The sequence below is a fragment of the Lathamus discolor genome, chromosome 6 (assembly GCF_037157495.1).
Source record: "Lathamus discolor isolate bLatDis1 chromosome 6, bLatDis1.hap1, whole genome shotgun sequence".
Taxonomy (NCBI): domain Eukaryota; kingdom Metazoa; phylum Chordata; class Aves; order Psittaciformes; family Psittacidae; genus Lathamus; species Lathamus discolor.
The window spans coordinates 73,760,831-73,769,300 of NC_088889.1; the positions used below are offsets into that span (position 1 = coordinate 73,760,831).

At 52.4% G+C, this 8,470-nt stretch overlaps 1 protein-coding gene across 1 annotated transcript in view; it reads right to left on the reverse strand.

Moving 5' to 3' along the window:
- LOC136016422 (ankyrin repeat and fibronectin type-III domain-containing protein 1-like) overlaps positions 1-8,261 on the reverse strand; it is a 231,786-nt gene extending 223,525 nt beyond the window's left edge. Inside the window, exons 1-2 of the mRNA XM_065683594.1 lie at positions 8,085-8,261; positions 3,237-3,375 (exon numbers count right to left, since the gene is read on the reverse strand). The gene's annotated coding sequence lies outside the window, so the exon portion shown is untranslated. The remainder of the gene's footprint in view (positions 1-3,236; positions 3,376-8,084) is intronic.
- Positions 8,262-8,470: the final 209 nt, after the last annotated feature.

Here is an 8,470-nt window from a genome sequence, read left to right on the forward strand (position 1 = left end):
GAGTCTGTCCCAAAGGGTTGTGCTTCCACTCAGAAGTATCAACAGCCTGGAGAATCCCACAAAGCTTGCCAAGGATAAACATCAAGTCCTGCAGCTGCCCCTTCCCTGCACCCACACCAGTGCTGCTGAGCTCAGGTCCTCAGTCACCAGAACACCACCGTACAACCCCAGTAGGCAGCCTCTTGTTTGTGCAGCTTCTTGAACTGATTCAACGCAGGAGGAGAATCAGAGTAAACGTATGAACGGAGAAGGGCAGTTCAGCAACCACAGCCTCTGTCTGCTTCTCAGGAGCTTTCACAATAGAAGCAGCAGCAGAGGAGCAGGTCCCTGCAGCAGTCAAATCTCCAAACCTGCATTTGCAACCCACAGACATGATATTGGCTACACAAACTGGTATACAAGTATTTCCTCCTGATGGTTCTTTAGGGAAGAGTCCATTAGATCACCACCTACAATACCCCATACAGGTGATGGGGAGCACTGATGGAGCAGTGGACCCAGAAAGCTGCCTGTGTACCTTGCACAAGTGATACTTCACTGTTCATGGCCAGTTGACAGGCAAACCCTAAGGTGCAGAGATCTCAATCCAAAACCCACCTCAGTTCCAGTGCACCTCACCCTCCTCCAAGAGAAAGACTGTACCCCACACCAGTTCCTGCAACTTCAGGGGAAAAAAAAAGACTCCTGAACTCAGCCAGAAGGAAGAAAATTGAAAGTACAGCAAGAACTAACAATAGTTTACCTGAGGTCAGCAAGTGGACCAAGGGGAGGGAAAGCTGCAGCTTCAGCAGGAGCTCATGCTGTTGCAGGAAGTGTCTTACAGAAAAGGACAACTTCAATAGCAGCTGCTGAGCTGTGAACACTCAAAGAGCCTGACCCAGGTTCCTGCAAGGACCCATCAAGAAGAGAGGGCACAATGGAATGTTGACCAGTGTTGGTTTTGTTACCCCCACCACGCTCCCAGGAGCTGCCAGGCAGAGGTGGAAAACCACCATTCACCTCCAGCACATGTGGGATGGTCAAGCTCAGCCTGACTTCTGATCAGAAGCTACACTCTGACTCAGGTATGGGCCTGATGAGACAGACCGAGAGCACAGTAGGTCATGTCTCACAGCCCATCCTGCGTTCCCTCTTAGCAAGGTACGGAAGGTGCCAGCTGCTGCCCCTCATCCCAGCTCTTCTGGATATGCAGAAGGCAAATGCACAACCATCACACCTCTAAGGAAAAGCATGACCTGCTGACAGTCGTCTCTCCTGAGGCATGTGACCCCCACAGCAGCAGCTCTCAGTACCCTGTCCTCTGGAGCTGCACCATCCAGCCGTGCCCAACCATCCTGGCTGCCACAGTGGTGTTTCCTCATGAAAAGGAAAATGCCACTGACGTGAGGACAAAACCAAAAAAACTCTAAAGAAAATACACTAAGGGTGCAAATGCCTAGGAGGACACTTTCTGGTTTAGAGAACAGATGTGTCTGACAGCCTCTGGGGTCTTGATGACTTACATAGACTAGAGAAAGGAACAGTTTGGAGAGACACTCAGCATGCTGCACATCAAATGGCATCATAAAAATTAAGCCAAAGCTTGCACAGCAAAGTCTAAGAATGCTGCTAATGCTCTTCTGAACACCCCTACAGACCGTTGTAAGGAGGACCATAACCATTCCTGGCTGAAGCTGGATTCTGCCAGCACTGTTCCATGGGCACTGCACATCTGGAAAGATGCCTTCCCAAAATCATCTGCACAACTCGCTGCAGAAGCCTGCCAGCAGCTATGCTCCTGCTCTCCCATCTTTTTCATGATCACATGAGTAATTACTCAGCACTCAAGCTACTAAGACTGATTAGAGCAAAACAAAATGATTTTGTTACAAGGCAATGACCCGACCTTGTTAATGAGGTGAGTAACTCACTAACAGTATTTTCCTCTTCCACAGTGATGTCTTTCATTACATCTCAAGCTGATTTATAAAGGAGCTAGAAACTCATTTTGCATAGGAGGAAACCCAAGCCAACGAATGCATACCCAGAACACTGCTCCCTCGGAAGCAATCCGTATTGATGCTGTGAGCATGGAGAAACACCACCCAGCCCAGCCAGGAGCAATAACTGGAGGTGCTGGTGCATGAAGCAGTCTCTTCCCTGTGCTGCTTCAAAGCAGGCACCAGAACAAGCAGGTACATCCCAGCCAAGGCAGATCCCTGCCAGACCTGCACAGCAGGTTTCTTCCTCAATAATAAACCCACATCTTGCCCCTTCCTTTTGAATGAAGAGAACAACTCTGGACACCCAAACTCACTGTAAAGCCTCACAGGAGTTAGAGATTTTGCCATCCTGTGATATTATTAGCCCCAAGAAACATCCTGTTGAGCCAACCAGCAGCTCCCAAAACCTCTCTCACATCTCTCAATAGACCTCAGCCACCAAATGAGAGCTACCAGCTGCCTTGGAGTCAGTCACAACCTCCTGCATGAGGGACCAGCACACTGGCAGCTTCAAGGCCAAGCCAAAGTTTTCTTCTGTGCTTGCAACATAGAGACAAAAAGACTTCAAGATCCTGCTGCCCCCTAACACACACACACACACACAGAGTCCCCAGACTCCACTTTCCATCTGACCTGCAGCTGAAGCCTCCCAGCACCAGCTAATCACTAACTAACAAGGTCTTACAGCTCTGCTCTGGGAAGTAGAACCAGTTCTCCCCATGTCCCACATGAGAAAAAACCTGCATGAAAGGAGATGACTCTATGGTTCCCGTAGGCTACTGGCATGTCTGGAGCTCAGTCACCTGCACACATGCATGGCACTGCAGGGTTGCACCGAGCAGGGCACAGTGCATGTCTGCATCTGCTGTGAAGTTACGGGGAGGTTTGTGTGCATGTGCCTTAAAGCCCCAACCAAGCCCAAGGCATAGCTTATAAGCAGTACTAGTACACTCAGCTTATGACTCCCAAATGCATTTAAGATACTAGTCCAGTTTCTACTCGGTACTCTACTGTTAAAAAGGGACGAATTTGCAGCAGAACAGCAGAAGAAGAGGTCCAGTCTAAGAAGCTAGTGGGCAACTGTGCTCCTCTCATTTTAATGACACACCAGTAGAGGCAGAGGGGAACTTCCAAGTGAAAGAAACAGAACTAACATCTGAGGGACTTGTGGGGTCTCCTGTCTCTATGTGTACATTCTTAGCACTCTACAAAACATTAAACACAAGCCAGGCAGCTGCCCTGCCAGACGCTCACCTTTTGCAGGCTCACCCGCGTAGCCGGCAATCCAGGGGTCACTTTGGATGCTCTGAGAGGCAGTCACCCTCTTCCACAGCTGAATGCTGCACAACACCAGCACCGAGTGCCTCGAGGTAATACTGTCCCCAGTTACCTCCTGTAAATATAAACAGAGCAAGAGCTGTGGTCTATACTGCAGACATCACATCACACATGCCCAGAACCAGGCTGGGTACCAGCACCAGTGCACACACAGGGTGTCCCTCTGGGTGCTCTGTAACCCACAGCACAGGGCAAGTCCTCAGGGAGACAAGCAGGTTGCTGGCTCTCATTTGAGAGAGGGCTTACTAAGCTCAAAGCACCCAGAACAGGGACAGCACAGACACTACATGCCCAGGAAGCCAAAGGAACAACAAGGGAAGAGATGACAGCTCAGTGACAGCCACATCAATGTACCCAGAGCAACGCTGCATCTGCCAGCCCAGCAGGACCAGACCCCCACGGCAATTGCCACCACCAATGGGAACAGCATTAGAGGAGCCCCAGGGACCACAGGGCTCAGGACCAAGAACTACTCAGACTCCACCATTTTCACATTTCATTTTTCCTCTCAAGGTGCTTTCAGTCACCAAAATCCTTCTGTAAGCCTGGGAGCCCTTGTGCCTTCTTGTCTCTCCATGAGCTTCACAGACCTCAAAGAAAACAACACTCACTCCCACATGAGATACCCTATGGGCACTCTTCTGGAGCGAGGTCACCCCTAGGGTGATCCCAGCTGGCTGCATCCCATCCCCTGCCCTCAGGGACAACATGCAGCTGACCAAGCATGGCTTGAAGGGCACCAGAGCACCCAGAACAGTGCCAGCCCTTCCTGCAGGGAGGGAGAGGAGCAGCAACGCAGCCACATGTCCCCGCCACAGAGGTCCCTCTCCCACACTTGCCAGCTGCCAAGGGGGAGCAGAGACCACAGGAACTGGTTCCACTCAAGCAAAAGCACCCAGTGCACCCCATAACTAAGGACAAATCAGTGCCACCAAAATGGCCCCACTGTCCCCAAGCTCCATACCCATCCTCCAGCTACATGGCCTTTCTTCCTGCCTTTCGGAATCTCCAAAGCCAAGCAGTGCCCTGGTTCTCAGTGGGAGGACATGATTTGGGTCAGAATGAGCCAACGAGACACAGATAACTGAGTGGGTTTGAGATAACCAGATAAAATAGTGGGAGAATCCAGCAGCATTTATGGAGCAGATGGGCAGGGAGATGCAGGAAAGCAGCAGCAGGGGCAGGGGCTGGCCAGGGCCAGGAGCTACAGGGGCTGGCACGTGTCCCTGCCTGCCTTAGAGCCTGCAGCCCCAGCAAACAGGCTGTGAAATTTCAGAGAGCCTCAGCAGGACACAGCACCGCTCACCTGCCACCACTGACCAGAGAGATGTCATCTGACATCTCGGAGTTAAAGCAGGGAAAGACCTGAAGCAAATCAGAAGGGAAAGGCAAGAACAGCCTGGAGAGGATGCAAGCTGCGAGGAGGAGGAGGAATTCCACCCCAACCTGAGCACAGCTCCAGGTCTCACTGTCGCAGACACCAAGCTCAGCCCTGAGCTTGGGAAGCAGGCAACACACGTTTCCCCTTCTGGGAGAGACACAAGCACCCAGGAGTGGTGGCTGCAGCACCCTGAGAGACACCAGTCATGCCCCAAAGAGCGTCCCTGTGCCCTCAGCAGCTCCCACTGCCTGGGGGCAGAATGGACGAATGGGGGCAGATGGATGGGGCTCTTGGTTATGCTTTGACTCAGCTCCTCACCACAACCAACATCCCCTGCAGGTGTAGTTCCGAGCACTGCCTGGGTTTCAGCAGCCACAGGTCCTCTGCCCCAGCCCTGCACTGCTCCCTGCAATTCCCAGTGTTAATGATGTGCAAAGGATAATTACTGTGGCTGAGCTCTGCAAATGATCATTTGCCCTCTTAAACAAATTAAATCCTTAAAGCTAACAAGAAGATTGTTTGCTTTCAAGTTATAACTCCATGGAGGTAAAGGGCTAGTAATTAAATGACCGATTGCCATAATGATGCCACCCCAAGGATAACAATCACCCCTTTCCGAGCACTGCTTTAATTAGCGGGTAGGAACAGGAACAGACACAATCCACTGTCACCAAGCTCTCACCCAGATGAGCATCAAAAGCTCAACTTGCTCCCCACTAACATCCCAGATGTCACTTCGGGAAAGTTATGACAAAAGAAGCCCTTCTCCAGGAAGAGAAACCACGATTTCATCACTTTCCTTGGATAGGCTCTGACTCTTCTGCAGTTTAGAGCAACCTCACCAGAAGCATTTGCCTTCCCTCCGCCTCCAGCCCCCTCTCCCTGCACTGGAGAAGACCATCGGAGATCGAAACCGCTCCAGAGCACAAACACAAAGGGAGCAGAAGTGCCCTGGTTCTGGGAAGTATTTGAACAGTTGTTGTTGGCATCAAAATAGATGTGGATTTTTGCTTAGCAGAAGGAGAGAAGAAAGGACATAAGGTAATTCATGCAACTATACCAAGTTCTCCACACTTTGGATGAGACAAGTAACTTAAATATATATATATATATATATATTATCCAAGACCACCTTTGATGGGGTGAAAGCTGCAAAGGGCAACTTTCAGGTCCCCGGGGACAGGCTGGGATAGGAAATTTCCCACCTGAGGGCACTACATTTTAGGGAAGAAAATCATCTACTCAGCAAGTTCTGAACTCCTCAAAATGCAGGATGACATCCAGGGCCCACATGGGAGTTCTTGGCACCGCAAGAAAATTAACAAAGGCAAGTAAAGCAGAGCAGTCACACCCGGAGGATGATACCATCAGGGGAAGCCCGGGTTTGAGATGAACAAAGCAGCTTTCCTTGGCTTTAATTACTTTTAGAGTTACTGTCTGACAGGTGAAATATTACAATAAAGAAGGAAGACAAACAGCTCCCTTCCTATTTTACTGCTGTAATTGTCAGCTGCAAGCAAGAAAAAGTACCTGTAGGGGAAAGAAAGAGAGGATCAGATTGATGCTCCCGAGCACCACACTGTGCTCAGGAGCATCTCTTACCCTTCCAAAACCCCTTTTCAAGTGGAACATGTAGAAAAGCTCAGTATGAGACAGATGCAAATTGGTCCTTCGCTCACACACCTTGCAGCATGCAAACATGCATCCAGCGAACCCAAGGACCAGATAGAGGTTCACAGATCAGACTGGTTTGGGTTGGAAGGGATCTTAAAGCTCACCCAGTTCCAAGCCCCTGCCACCTGCTCCATGCCCTGTCCAACCTGGACTCAGGTTGATGGATGAGATCGATCATCCCCACATTTAAACATCCTGATGGCTCTTGGCCTAAAGGAAACAAAGTCCAGCACTTGCCCTCTAGGTTTTACCACTTTACAAAGACACATAACTTCTTAGAATCATGGAATCAACCAGGTTGGAAAAGACCTTTAAAATCATCAAGTCCAATTGTTCCCCCAGCACTGCCAAGGCCACCATTAAACCATGTCACTGAGGGCCTCATCTACACGGTTTGTGAACACTTCCAGGGATGGTGACTCCACCACTGCCCTGGGCAGCCTGTTCCAATGCCTGGCCGCACTCTGGGGAAGGGATTGTTCCTAATATCCAGTCTAAACCTCCCCTGGCACAGCTTGAGGCCATCTCCTCTTGTCCTACCATTTGCTCCTTGGGAGAAGAGACCAACCACCTCCTGGCTCCATCCTCCTCTCAGGTACTTGTAGAGAGCACTAAGGTCCCCCCCCGAGCCTTCTCTTCTCCAGACTAAACCCTCCAGTTCCCTCAGCCGTTCCTCATCACACTTGTGCTCCAGACCCTCACCAGCTCCATTGCCCTTCTCTGGACCCACTCCAGCATCTCAATGTCTCTCTTGCAACTACGTTCATGTTCAAGAAAAAGCTTTTCTAGGAGCACATCCCAACACACCATATTCCTCAGACAGCCATTTCTGTTCATTTCACTGGTGGAATTTAAATGCCATCTACACGACAACTTTCCCCGTCCCCCCCATTCTCAGACAAACCTGAGGAACTCCAGCTTGCAGCAACAAAATAGGAAAATAAGCTCCAGGAGGATAAGAGAGCTCAGAGCTGCTCCACACCGTCAGGACCCGCGTGCAGGAGCCAGGCCACCAGCCAGGCTGCTGGGAAGGAAACTGCCTGGATCTCACATTTTCTATGGAAATCTTGGAAGACAAGGAAAAAAGCCCCAGTGATGGGATTAACCTGCAGAAGAGGAAACTACAGGCACACAGCACCGCACTGGGGTAGCTGCAGGAACCCGTTCAGCCGAGCAAAGCTCTGAAACCAGCTACAGAGACAACGGAACCTCCCTTCGGAGCGAAGCCCCGGCCACAGGGGAAGGCAGCGGCGGCGGAGCAGCGCCCGCCCCTCACCGCGCTCTCGGGGCGGCCCCGCCGGTCGGGCGCTTTTCGGGCGGAAGGGCTGAAAAACAACATTGCAAGAGCATGAAGTAATCCCACCCCGCGGCTCGCCTTTGCTCATCCAATTAGCTACTCCAAGTGCAAGGGAAGAACGGAGAGGAAAACAAGAAAGCCAAGGAGAACGTATTGTAACTCCCGACAGCCGGGAGCCGCCGAGGAAGGAGGGGAAAGGGGGAGAGAAGAGGGACAGAAGGGGAACACATCCCCGCCACCGTTCACTTGCTCCGCCGGGCCTCGGGCCTTTCTCGCCCGCCCGCCGGGATGCAGCCGGCGGAGGGCAGCGGGCTGGGGTGGGCGGCGGAGGAAGACGAGAGGGGCGATCCCGGCGGAGAACGGAACGGAGCCGCCCGGCCCCGGAGGGCCCCGGCCCGCCGACGGCTCCTACCGGGGCTCAGCCGGCCGCTGCCGTTGCTCCGCTGCGGTTCGTTCCTCGTTTAACGCAACCAGCCCCAAGTCGAGCTCGGAAGTTCTGGGAGCAGCCGGGCGAGGCGGGCCGGGCAGAGCGGGGGGCAGAGCCCGCAGCCGCCCCCCCGCTGCCGGGAGAGAACCTCCGGCGGCGCCTTCCAGCTTTGCAGGGGTTGGATTTGCGGCCCCGCTGAAGAGGCACCTGCTGGAGCAGCTCCCTGGGAAAGGGACCCGCTGCCCGGAGCCAGATGTTCTGTGGAATCCAGCACTCAGGGCTGCTGCAAGACAGGCACTGCCTGCGGAGCGCGGGTGTGAGGTCTGGGACACCGAAGCAGAGTGCCAGCCCACAGCCCGGAGAGGTGGGTC